The 12735-nt window shown below is 37.6% G+C and overlaps 1 long non-coding RNA gene across 1 annotated transcript; it reads left to right on the plus strand.

The window, feature by feature from the left end:
• The first annotated feature begins 6954 nt into the window (after positions 1 to 6954).
• Positions 6955 to 8580, plus strand: LOC136852121 (uncharacterized). Its single transcript, XR_010857078.1, has 3 exons — positions 6955 to 7082; positions 7322 to 7436; positions 8554 to 8580. It is a non-coding gene; the product is annotated as an uncharacterized lncRNA (long non-coding RNA).
• Positions 8581 to 12735: the final 4155 nt, after the last annotated feature.

Here is a 12735-nt window from a genome sequence, read left to right on the forward strand (position 1 = left end):
GAAAGGGTTTTACCACACCCAAAATCCTAATTCACAATGGGTCCCATTTACCGTCGGCTACAGTTCTAAAGTAATTTACAGCTTAATTACATTTGACTGCCAAAATATTACTTTAAATTCTTGTTTAGCAGGTAAAGTTCTAAAGAAAAACGTCGACTGCCATAGCCTAGCTCACCACAGACAGCCGGCTTAGATCTACCTGGGAAAGTATACGATATCCCCACAATATATCACGTGACCACAAACAGCACAGAAACAATTAACAAAGAAATTAGCTGATGATAATTCTCAACCAGTCACTAACGCCAATAACCAAAACCACTAGCAGTGGGGGGGGGGAGGGGTTGGCCTACAGAGGCCCAAGATGATTTTTGGGGGACCAAAGAAAATTACACAAAACTAATGTACCAGTTGTGTAATAAATAAAATATGCCATTCTCGAAAGTATATATATAGTTGTGAATGAAGGAAAATAATAGTATTAGCAATAAGTGAACCTGTATTTTGAAATTATAGAGCAAGGAGCGCCTGCAGTTTACGTTGACGCGGGTGTCGTCTGCCAGTTTTCTAGTCGCGGAGGAATACCAACATACGAAATTGGTACTAAAATGACGAAACCATAACTAACCAACCTAACCTAACCTAGTGTGGCGTGCCCTTACCTAGCTGGGGGGGCTGGACCCCCCCCAAAGATAGAGAACATGGCGTTTCATGTGGAACTACTTACCTTGGCGGACGGGACAAACGGTGTTACGTGGCGTCAATGTAAACTGCAAACTACCCTAGATCAATTTTCAATTAGTTTTCAACTCTATATGCAAATGTATAAAAAAACTGTAAGGGTTAAAGTTTAGCTATAAAGGGAAGAATTTCAACTGGGGGTGCTAGTTGGGGGCGACCGAGCATCTGACTGGGAGGGCCCCGGTCCCCCGGGGACCCCCATAGCGAAGCCACTGATCAGTCGTAACTGCCAATAAAAATAACAGTGAAATAAGACTGAAATACACCGATGTTACTTACTTGTTACTAGTTACTGGCTTATCCAGGTCTCGCACCACTTCCAAAATACCTGCAGGACCTCCACTATCAAATTAATAGTTTATTCATCAGATGTATTTGCTCGCACTGCATATTCCACATTCACTGTTTGGTATTCCCACGGTCTTGATATACCGTATAATTACCGTGGATATTCCATACCATAGCATCGATTCAACAAAATTAAGTTTTAAGTCTCGTTTCGAAAGACTTCCATTCCTCAAGCTGCCTCAGATGTGAAACAGTTACGAGCCTTACCAAGAAATTGCTCTTTTCAGTTGGTAAATCCTGAGGCACTTGTTACGCTAACAGATCCAGAAAGCTTACCATTCTCGTTTTACTAAAATTGACTAGCCTCTGGTGTTACTCGGTGTAAACGAAGCAAGGACGACAGATTTCAACTAAATCTACGGGTACAAGACTGCCATCTATTGGCAAGATGCTAGACTATAAAAGCTTTATTTATAAAAATAAATATTATTATAACAGACCCATTACAAACTGAACGCATTTTGCATAATTTTACAAGTTCTGAGCTCCAGTGCAATAAAAAAACAGAGAGAGTAAGTGTAAAAGAAAAATAAATAAGGAAAAATCGGTAACAATGATGATAATGAGTAAATAAAATGTCAAAAGTCAGGCAATATATGACCTAATGCCAAAGGGGTATGATTTGTATGATAATGCCCGCAGGCCCAAGTAATTGGTGTGCCAATTGTAATAACTCAGGCACCACAAAAATCGAAACAAACGCCTCATGAACTTCATAACATAATATGTCACATTAACAAATCTGCATCTACAAAGTTCGAGAAGTCTAGTTCCTCAAAGTCAGTCTTTTTTCCTCTCGATCAGAAAATCCGGTGATTTCTACCGGCCTTGCTGGTCTCGTTACTGTCTGAAATATCATCTCCCCGATACTCCCTTAGATCCAGATCCATTCCGTATCTGGGGCAAAGAGGATCCCATATCCCTCCTAAAAGGGCCTTCTCATCACAGCCAAGCGGCGTTTATCAGGGTCTCGCCTCCACAGTTAACCCTGTGAAGATCTGCAATACTTGTTTTGCCATGTAGGCGATTATTTTCCCCTTCTGCTGACTTTGGAATTCTCTCTAATTTCTGTGTTCCTAAAATTAAGTATATTTTTACTGTAAAAAGGGGAGTGGAACTTTATCTTCGGAACTGGGCGGTTTTCTGTTTGCTCTGCTTTTTCTTTCTTTCTTTCTTTCTCCTGGACCGACACAGACATAGGCACTGGGTTGTCCGTTCCATAGGCCTACCTAATTCGTCCTCGAAATGGGAAGAAAGTGCGCAGAAAAAGGAAAGTAAACTAAACAGAAAGCCGCCCAATTACGAAGGCAATGTTCCATTCCCCTTTTAATACCCCAAAATTTACTCCATTTTGGGAGCAGAATTTAGAGAGAATTCCAGAGTCAGCAGAGGGAGAAAACAGTCACCTACAGAACAAAACGAGTATTACAGATCTTCACAGGGTTAACTGTGGAAGCGAGATTATGGCAAACATCTCGTGGCTGTGGATGAGAAGGTCCTTCTAGGAGAGAGAGATATGATCCTCTCTGAGACCGAGGTGCAAGAGGTCTGAATCTAAGGGAGTACGGGGGAGATGATATTTCAGATAGTAACGAGACAAGCAAGGTCGATATAAATCATGGGTATGGCGAAACAAATCGACAGTTAGGTATGGGTACAAACATATTCAAAAGTAAATCTGCACAGAGAGCTTTTGGGAATCTGTTCGATTCCCCTTTTCATCATGAGATTGAAAGGGGGAATCGGACACATTCCCGACAGCCCTCTGTAGAGATTTATGTTTTAAACATGTTGATGCCCAAACATGAATGTGGATTTCAAAATTCACACCACAATGAATATTTCTTAAAATCATGGGTTTCCTCAGCGAAGAACAGAATTGACTTTGTCGGATGAAGACTTCCTCGGACTTATTAAATACAGATTTTCCAGCTTGAAATATTATGTTATGAAGTCGATGAGGAGCCTGCTTCGCTTCTTGTTGCACATAAATTTTAGCAATTGTCACATTAACTACCTAAAACTGTTAAGCAATGCCAAACCCTGTAAGTATTCATAACCCGTTTCTTAAACTTATTGATTTTTCACATTTATGTACTTTTATATTTATTTTCTTCGTTTTTTCATTAAATAGGGGCTCTGTACTTGAACAATTCTCGAAATGTGTCCAGTTTGCAATTACGCTGTTACAATGAAATTTATTTTTTTTATAAATAAACCTTTATAGTTTAGCATCTGGCTAATAGATGGCAGTCCTGTACATGTAGATTTAGTAAAAATCTCTGTCATCTTTGTTTTGTTCATATTGTTACACAGAAGGCAAGTAAAAGGAGAATAGTGAGTTTCGTGGATTTGTTAGTGTAACAAAAGTGCCTCTGGATTTACCATTACCAACTGGAAGTGTCAGTTTCTTGGTAAGACTCATAATAACTGTTCCATGTCGGAGTATTTCAACCTTATTTTATTCCACTGATATTTTCAGTCACGAGTGGTTTAGGTTATTGGCATTTGTGACTGGTTGAGAATTATTGTAAGCAGCTAATTCCTTTCTTAATTGTTTCTGTGCTGCTTGTGGTCTCGTGATACATTGTGGGAACATCGTTTGGATATAGCTAATTTCTCTTATTTAGTCCTGTCCTTCAGTTTTCATAACGCTCGAATCAAATTAGGTTAAGCAGAAGAACGGTGTAAGTTGTAAATAGTAAATAGGATATTACCGTCAGTGTAAGTCTTGTATCTTGTATCACTCAAACCCTGTTATGCCTGTTAGGACAGAGTATTAACAAGGTCTTTGCCGGATGGCTTTGTTGCGATTTTGAGAGACACAGACCAATCTCATCTTATGTATATTACAATTTTACCAGTGGTTAATGGCAATCGTAAATATCATATTTTGAGACAGTTTCTTTATATAAGCGTTTTACCAAAACTTCTCCACATACAGTAAAACATTATGTGGTTAAACCAACCCTTGGGCTTCCTGTGTTCTGTAAATCTAATACTCTTGTAGGCTTTTACAACGGATAGAACATGATAACAGCTTGCAGTATTGTTCTGACAAGCCAAACAAGATATTATTTTTGTCTGTTATCCTTCCTGAACGAATTCTCATTAGCTATTTCTGGCTTGATACTGACTAATTTTCAGATTGCTAACAACAGTCTATAACAATGGAAAATGCAGACTGACTTAACAGATTGCTTACAACAGTCTATAACAATTGAAAATGCGGTCTGAATTAACAGATGCTTATAACAGTTTATAATACTATATAAAATGCGGTCTGAATTAACAGATGCTTACAACATTTTATAACATTATATAAAATGCAGACTCACTTCAACATTGCTTACAACAGTTTATAACAATGGAAAATGCAGACTGACTTTACAGATTGCTTACGACAGTTTATAACAATGGAAAATGCACACTGACCTAACAGATTCCTCACAACAGTTTATAACAATGGAAAGTACAGACTGACTTAAAGATTGCTTACAACAGTATATAACAATGGAAAATGCAGACTGACTTCGTAGATTGCTTATGGCAGTTTATAACAATGGAAAATGCAGACTGACTTAACAGATTGCTTACAGCAGTCTATAACAATGGAAAATGCAGACTGACTTAAAGATTGCTTACAACAGTCTATAACAATGGAAAATGCAGGCTGACTTAACAGATTGCTTACAACAGTATATAACAATGGAAAATGCAGACTGACTTAACAGATTGCTTACAACAGTATATAACAATGGAAAATGCAGACTGACTTAACAGATTGCTTACAACAGTCTGTAACAATGGAAAATGCAGACTGACTTCACAGATTGCTAACAACAGTATATAACAATGGAAAATGCAAACTGACTTCACAGATTGCTAACAACAGTTTATAACAATGGAAAATGCAGACTGACTTCACAGATTGCTAACAACAGTATATAACAATGGAAAATGCAGACTGACTTAACAGATTGCTTACAACAGTATATAACAATGGAAAATGCAGACTGACTTAACAGATTGCTTACAAAAGTCTGTAACAATGGAAAATGCAGACTGACTTCACAGATTGCTAACAACAGTATATAACAATGGAAAATGCAGACTGACTTTACAGATTGCTAACAACAGTTTATAACAATGGAAAATGCAGACTGACTTCACAGATTGCTAACAACAGTATATAACAATGGAAAATGCAGACTGACTTCACAAATTGCTAACAACAGTCTGTAACAATGGAAAATGCAGACTGACTTCACAGATTGCTAACAACAGTCTGTAACAATGGAAAATGCAGACTGACTTCACAGATTGCTAACAACAGTCTGTAACAATGGAAAATGCAGACTGACTTAACAGATTGCTTACAACAGTTTATAGCAACGGAAAATGCACACTGACCTAACAGATTCCTCACAACAGTTTATAACAATGGAAAGTACAGACAGACTTAAAGATTGCTTACAACAGTATATAACAATGGAAAATGCAGACTGACTTAACAGATTGCTTACAACAGTTTATAGCAATGGAAAATGCAGACTGACTTAACAGATTGATAACAACAGTTTTTAACAATGGAAAATGGAGACTGACATAACTGATTGCTTACAACAGTCTAAAGCAATGGAAAATGCAGACTGACTTAACAGATTGATAACAACAGTCTAAAACAATGGAAAATGCAGACTGACTTTATGGATTGCTAACAACAGTTTATAACAATGGAAAATGCAGACTGACTTAACAGATTGCTTATATAGCGACAAAATGCAGACTGAAATTGATAACAACAGTTTTAACAATGGAAAAATGCGACTGACTAGCTAACAGTTTATAGAAATGGAAAATGCAGACTGACTTAACAGATTGCTTACAACAGTTTATAGCAACGGAAAATGCAGACTGACTCAACAGATTGATAACAACAGTTTTTAACAATGGAAAATGCAGACTGACATAACAGACTGCTTACAGCAGTTTATAGAAATGGAAAATGCAGACTGACTTAACAGATTGATAACAACAGTTTTTAACAATGGAAAATGCAGACTGACATAACAGACTGCTTACAACAGTTTATAGCAACGGAAAATGCAGACTGACTTAACAGATTGATTACAACAGTTTTAACAATTGATAACTGACTGCTTACAGCAGTTTTAGCAACGGAAAATGCAGACTGACATGAAACAACAGTTTTGAACAATGGAAAATGTGACCGATATAACTGACTGTTTACAGCAGTTTATAGCAACGGAAAATGCAGACTGACTTAACAGATTGATAACAACAGTTTTTAACAATGGAAAATGCAGACTGACATAACTGACTGCTTACAACAGTCTATAAAATGGAAAATGCAGACTGACTTAACAGACTGCTTACAACAGTTTATAACAACGGAAAATGCAGATCGATTTAACAGACTGCTTGCAACAGCTTATAACAATGGATACAAAATGACTCTTCAGATTGGTTACAACACTTTACAACAATAGAAAATGCAATCTCAATCTTGAGATTGCTCACGACAATCTATAACAGTGGAAAAAGGGTCAAGTAATATTACGAGCAAAAGATAATAAAATCAATTCTTTGTGAACCCATTTCTTTGTGACCCAACACTAGTGAAAAAGTGCGAATGCCTCCCAGATACGGTGAGCGTTACAACCAAGCACTATCGGCTCCTGGAAAAACGCTGGGAAAGACAGGATTGGTCTCGAGTGGAAATCTTAGTCATAACAGAAACAGTCAAGCCATCGGCTCACGTCATTGGTTCCCACGGACAAAAAAATTACGCAACGTGTGATTTTGCAAAGCAGTTATGAACCCTGTTTCGTCTCGACATAAGAAACAAATAACGGCCACTGATAGCAGTGCTTTCTCTCATATAAAAAAAAAAAGGTGACTGGTTTCCTTCAATAAATACCCAGTTTAAGCTTATGCTTTACTCCACAGGCAAGCATTTCAACATGGTGGTAAGTTCATCAGAGGCCTTTAGACCGATGTTTAAGAGCAAGCTTTCTTCTTGATCAGCCAAATCGTACTTATGTGGGTTTAGTGATGAACAGAAAGTGTGTTTCCAAAGTAACTTAGGTCTGAGAGAGAGAGAGAGAGAGAGAGAGAGAGAGAGAGAGAGAGAGAGAGAGAGAGAGATTCGTACACACAGTAAAACAAAGCTCTTATTAACCGAGTGTTTTTCTTCTCTCACTGACAGAGAGCACTGTTCGTGTTTGCGTGGACTCTGGCGGGGCTCTGTGCCCTGACTCTGGCAGCTGAGTTTGACCAGTGCGACGAAAGCATCTCGGACGACTGCCCAGCGGTAGACCCAGGTGAGAACTTGAATAAAATTCTCGTCAATGAATAGAGGAATAAAATCAGATTAATAAATATAATAATCAGTAATATTACCAAGTTAAATTCTTCTAATACGCATTTATATATATACATATCTTTGTATATGTATGTTTATATATATATTAATGTATATATAAATATATATATTTTATATATATGTATATATATAAGTATATATATATATATATATATATATATATATATATATATATATATATATATATATATATATATATATATATACATATGTATATATACATCATGATGCATTTTCAAGGCTGAAGGCAGATAATAAAACAATATAAATAATCCTATACATTTTTTTCTCTCAAGTTATATAGAAAAGCTGTACAAAAAAAGAACAATAAAAAGACACACACACACACACACACACACAAAAGGCACCATAACTTTATTACCTGCTTTCAGCCTTGACAATGAATCACGTGATGCGAAACGTTGGAGCTTTGAAAAAAATGTGACGTAATCAATCGCCTTTCCCTGAAAACCTGGATTATTGAATATCTGCAGATTCTTTCCTTTATAACTTTCTTCCGTTACCTCACAAAGCGCATGGAAGTGCTCGTGCGCTCTTGAAGCGAATTGAATTGAATATGGAATTTAGGCCAAGGGCCAAGCACTGGGACCTGTGAGGTCATTCAGCACTGAAACGGAAATTGACAGTCAGTAAGGAGGTCTGGAAGGTGTAACAGGAGGAAAACCTCAAAGCAGTGGCACTGTGAAACAATTGTTAGAGAGGGTGGAAAGTAAGATGGAAGGAAGAGAATATGAAAGGAGGCACAGTAAAAGAAACGGCAGGGGTTACAGCTAGGGACCTTAGGAAGACACGCTGCAAAGACCCTTAAGTAATGCCTACAGTGCATCGCACAAGGTGCACTGACGGCACTAATCCCTACGGGGAGTACGCGCTTGAAAACTGCTACAAATCCTCAAAAAAAAAAAAATGGACACAACTCACAAAACAACTTTCCTTCTTTCCACCTCCTTTTTTACCATTATTATTATTATTATTATTATTATTATTATTATTATTATTATTATTAACCATCTCTGTCTATCTGGGCAACCCAGCCACACCTGTCTACCTGGCCGTCCCAGAGAACTGCCTGGAGTACTGCGAGTGCTCCAACGGCGTCGCTTGGCTCTTCCAATGTGGAATTGAACGGGCCTGGGACGACAGCCTGAAACGCTGCGACTTCATAGACAACGTGGACTGCGGGGGTCGTCCCATTCCCCCGCTCTGAGGGTCGTCCCTGCTGCAGCAGTAGATGAAGTGACGGAGGAACTGGTGGAAACTCGATAAACAAAAGAGAAGATGCAGAATGCAAGAGGGAGTGATTTGATTTGCGTCCATTCTGGTCAGAACCATTCAAAGTATGAGGCATCAAAAACAAAATCTGGGTTATCTATTTTCTTATCCCTATTGTCGTTTGTTTTGTGGTACAAATAGGTCATTCAAGGATTGTATATTTCTTTCTTTTAACGTAAAATAAAAGGATGAGACATCAAAAACAGCAATGTCTTGTTTTTTTTTTCACATCTCATTTCTTATTTTTTTTTTTTTTAGTTTTCTCACTTCCATTGCTCGGGTGGGTTCTCATGTGTAGTTTTACGTTGAATATGTTTCGTTTCTTCATGGATTTTATCTTTATTTATATTTATATATTATATATATATATATATATATATATATATATATATATATATATATATATATATATATATATATATATATATATCGTTGGCAAATCTGTATATCTGTAAAAGTTAGAGGAAGTCTTCATTCTCTCTCTAGGTCAGGAAACCCATGCTTTGTATCGGCCTAACTTGTCTCATTACTGCCTGAGATATCTGCCATCTTTCTCAGCCGGGGAGAAGCGCCGGCAGTGCACCACTGTAGGCATTACTTAAGGACCTTTGCGCAACAGCTTTCATTCCTTTTTACTGTACCTCCGTTTATAATTCCTTCCATCTTACTTTTCACCCTCTCCTAGCAATTGATTCATAAGTGCAACTGAGAGTTTTTCCCCCTGTTACGCCTTTCAGACCTTTTTACAGTCAGTTTCCGCTTATCACTGAATGACCTCATAGGTCGCAGGGCTTGGCCTTTGGCCTAAATTCTATATTCTTCTACTCTATTCTGTTCCCCTGTACTCCCTTATATTCATAATCCCTTTGATCTCGGGCCGCGCAAAGAGGATCCCATCTCGCCTCCACAGTTAGCCCTGTGAAGATCTGTAGGCCTAAGTCTCATTTTGCTCCTCCTGCTGACTATGGAATTCTTTCTAATTTTTGCGTTCCCAAAACAGTGTACCTTTTTTTGTTATTAAAATGGGAATGGAGTATTGCCGTCGGAATGGAGCGGCATTCTGTTGACTCATCTTTTTCTGTAAGCTGTTCTCCTCCTGGACTGAGACAGATGGAGGCACTGGGTTGGCCGTTCCATAGGTCTACATATGTAATCCGTCCTTAAAATGGGATTGTCTAGAAATAAATACGTTCCTATAGCCAATAAATGAACTCTCTTTTTAGGAATACATCCCAAGACCAAGGAGAAGCATCACGTCAGTGTTAAACTGCACCATGATTTGTCAAATGCAAAGCTAATATTGTTTTTGGCACAATAGGTTAAGGCTATAGGTGTTCAAGGTCCTTCTTACGATCAAATGTGGGTTGGCTGTTGTAAATTTAGACACTGTTCCTTGCTCTTCCGTTTTGTTTCGAGAGGACCCTATACATTTACTTCATTTCTTATGGTTCTAGGGAGATCAGCTTCTGGTGTCCACTTGGTTATTGGTTTATGTGCATACACTCAGTTCAAAGTTATCCACATTCAGTATATATGTATATATATGTACACATATATATATATATATATGTACATACACACACATAATATATATATATATATCTATATATATATATATATATATATATATATATATATATATATATATATATATATATATATATATATACATACATATATATATACACGACTGAAGTATTTTCTTTTAAAACAAATTCCATCAAAATATAAAGACCATAAAAACGCCAAAATGTAGAAAAGTAAAGGCTATATTTTCAGAGACCAAACCGTCTTCTCCCCAGGCAAATAGTGAATGAGAAAAAGTTACAGAAAAGCGGTATTTATACCAGAAGGTCCATACGTACATATATACAGTATATATACATACAACCTGTGTCCAAGTTCACAGGGAGAGGTATCGAATACGGTAAATATCTTTGAAGAAATTCAAACACTTTATGGAGCATGCAAAGCTGTAGAGGTTTATCTGAAAACTTTGTTTCGACACGAATTTTCTGGGGACGTGTGTTTGTCTTTTGTTTGCGTTCTGGTAAAATAGCCTCCCATGACAAACAGGCCAAATTCAACACATGGTGACTGAACCATTCACATGCAAATTACCCCAGTTTTGTTGAGTCTCGCCGTGCTGTGAACAGAACTTACTACACAGCTGAGAGAAATTACAATAATTCCTTAAAGAGGGAACTTTAGAGAATTACTCAGCCTCATCTGTGGTGGAGCAAACTGACCTTATCTATCTTTGGGTCAGGCTCGTCTTCCATTCCACTGCTACCAACAGATGATGGTAGGTTGATTACTGACCCTAGAGAAAAGGCTGAACTGCTTCAACGAGCTTTTGAAGCTAAGCAACCGGCTGAGGATTGTGCCTCTCCCTGATACTTGTCATCCTGAACCTGTTCTTACAAAATTTGCATTTCGCTGTAGGTATGTTAAGAAAATTCTGGGTAAGCTTGATAGCTGGAGTTAAGAAGATCCTGATGGTTTCTTCCCTTTGTTTTTTAAAAAAAGTTTCTAGTGTGTTGTCTCCCAAGATTACTAGATTCTATAGATTTTTATGTTGACGTAGTATCTTTGTGGATGAGCGTAAGCTCAGTGATACAGTGCCTGTTCCAAAGAGTGGCATATCTGCAGACTGCAGTAACTACTGTGCAGGCCAATTTCTATTCTCCCTGTGCTCTCCAGAGTTGTAGAAAAACTTATTTTTAAGCTACTAAATAAGCATGTGGAATCTAAAGGATTGCTATTTGATGGTCAACATGCATACAGGAGCCAGTTAGGTACCTGCAATGCACTTTTTGATTTGACATGTCATTTGCAAGAGAACCTTTATAAGGGATTTGAGTGCAGAGTAATTCAGATAGATTTTAGTGCTGTTTTCGATTGTTATGAATTTCAGAATGTTGGAGTTGGTGTTTTACGATTACTTCAAGATCTCCTTAGTTGGTAGGCAGCAGCGAGCAGCTGTTGATGGTATCTTAAGCGAACCAAGACCTATTGTGTCAGGGGTTCTACAGGGTAATGTCCTTGGTCCACTGTTATTTTTATTTTTAGTGCATACAAGTGATATGGTTGTTGGCCTGGAAAATAAGATTGCTCAGCATGTCGATGATGCAACACTTGTGGGTGTAATATTGTCTTCACTTATGAGATACGAAGCTGCCCTTAGTCTCAGTTGTGACATGGAGCAGATTAGTGATTGTTGTAGTCGGTGGGATATGAGGCTGAACTCCTGTAAAACGAAAACACCATCGATTGGCAGATCTCGTACAGATTTTCCACTTCATCCTCCCCTTCAGGTGGATGGGACTTTGCTGAATAAGTCTGATGCCTCAAATATTCTTGGTGTCATTTTTGACTCACATCTTACTTCTGTAAAACGTAGAAAGTGTCGGCAAATGCCTCATATATTTACAGCTGATAAAATTACTGCAACCTGTTTTAGGTTATTTGTCCCACCTTTATTAGAATACTATTCTCCGGCGTGGATGTTTCTGTTTTTCCTAATATTAGCAGTTCTGACTTGGCCCATCGACGGATGATGGTCTCTTGTGTGTCAGTTTTTGTATTTCATCAGAGATCTTTCAAATTAACAGTTGATCCCTGATCTTCTTTGAGAGCAAACAGATTTGCTGAACAGCGGAAGCACCGATATGCAGTAAATGCGCCTCTTGAACTTGTTAGTTCCAGAGGAATTATTTTTTCTGAAGCAATTCTCCTTTTATTTTGATAATTTACTTTCATTTTTATCTATATATTTAATAATTTGTTAATCTGCTTTTTCTTTTCAAATAACCTTCTGTTACTTCTTTCTAATGAACATTATATTCTTTGGAAGCCTGAATTTCAAGTCAGTGGCCCCTGTGGTGGGCTTATCCCATATGAATAGGGTTCATGTTCTGAATATAATAATAATAATAATAATA

The sequence above is a fragment of the Macrobrachium rosenbergii genome, chromosome 25 (assembly GCF_040412425.1).
Source record: "Macrobrachium rosenbergii isolate ZJJX-2024 chromosome 25, ASM4041242v1, whole genome shotgun sequence".
NCBI lineage: Eukaryota > Metazoa > Arthropoda > Malacostraca > Decapoda > Palaemonidae > Macrobrachium > Macrobrachium rosenbergii.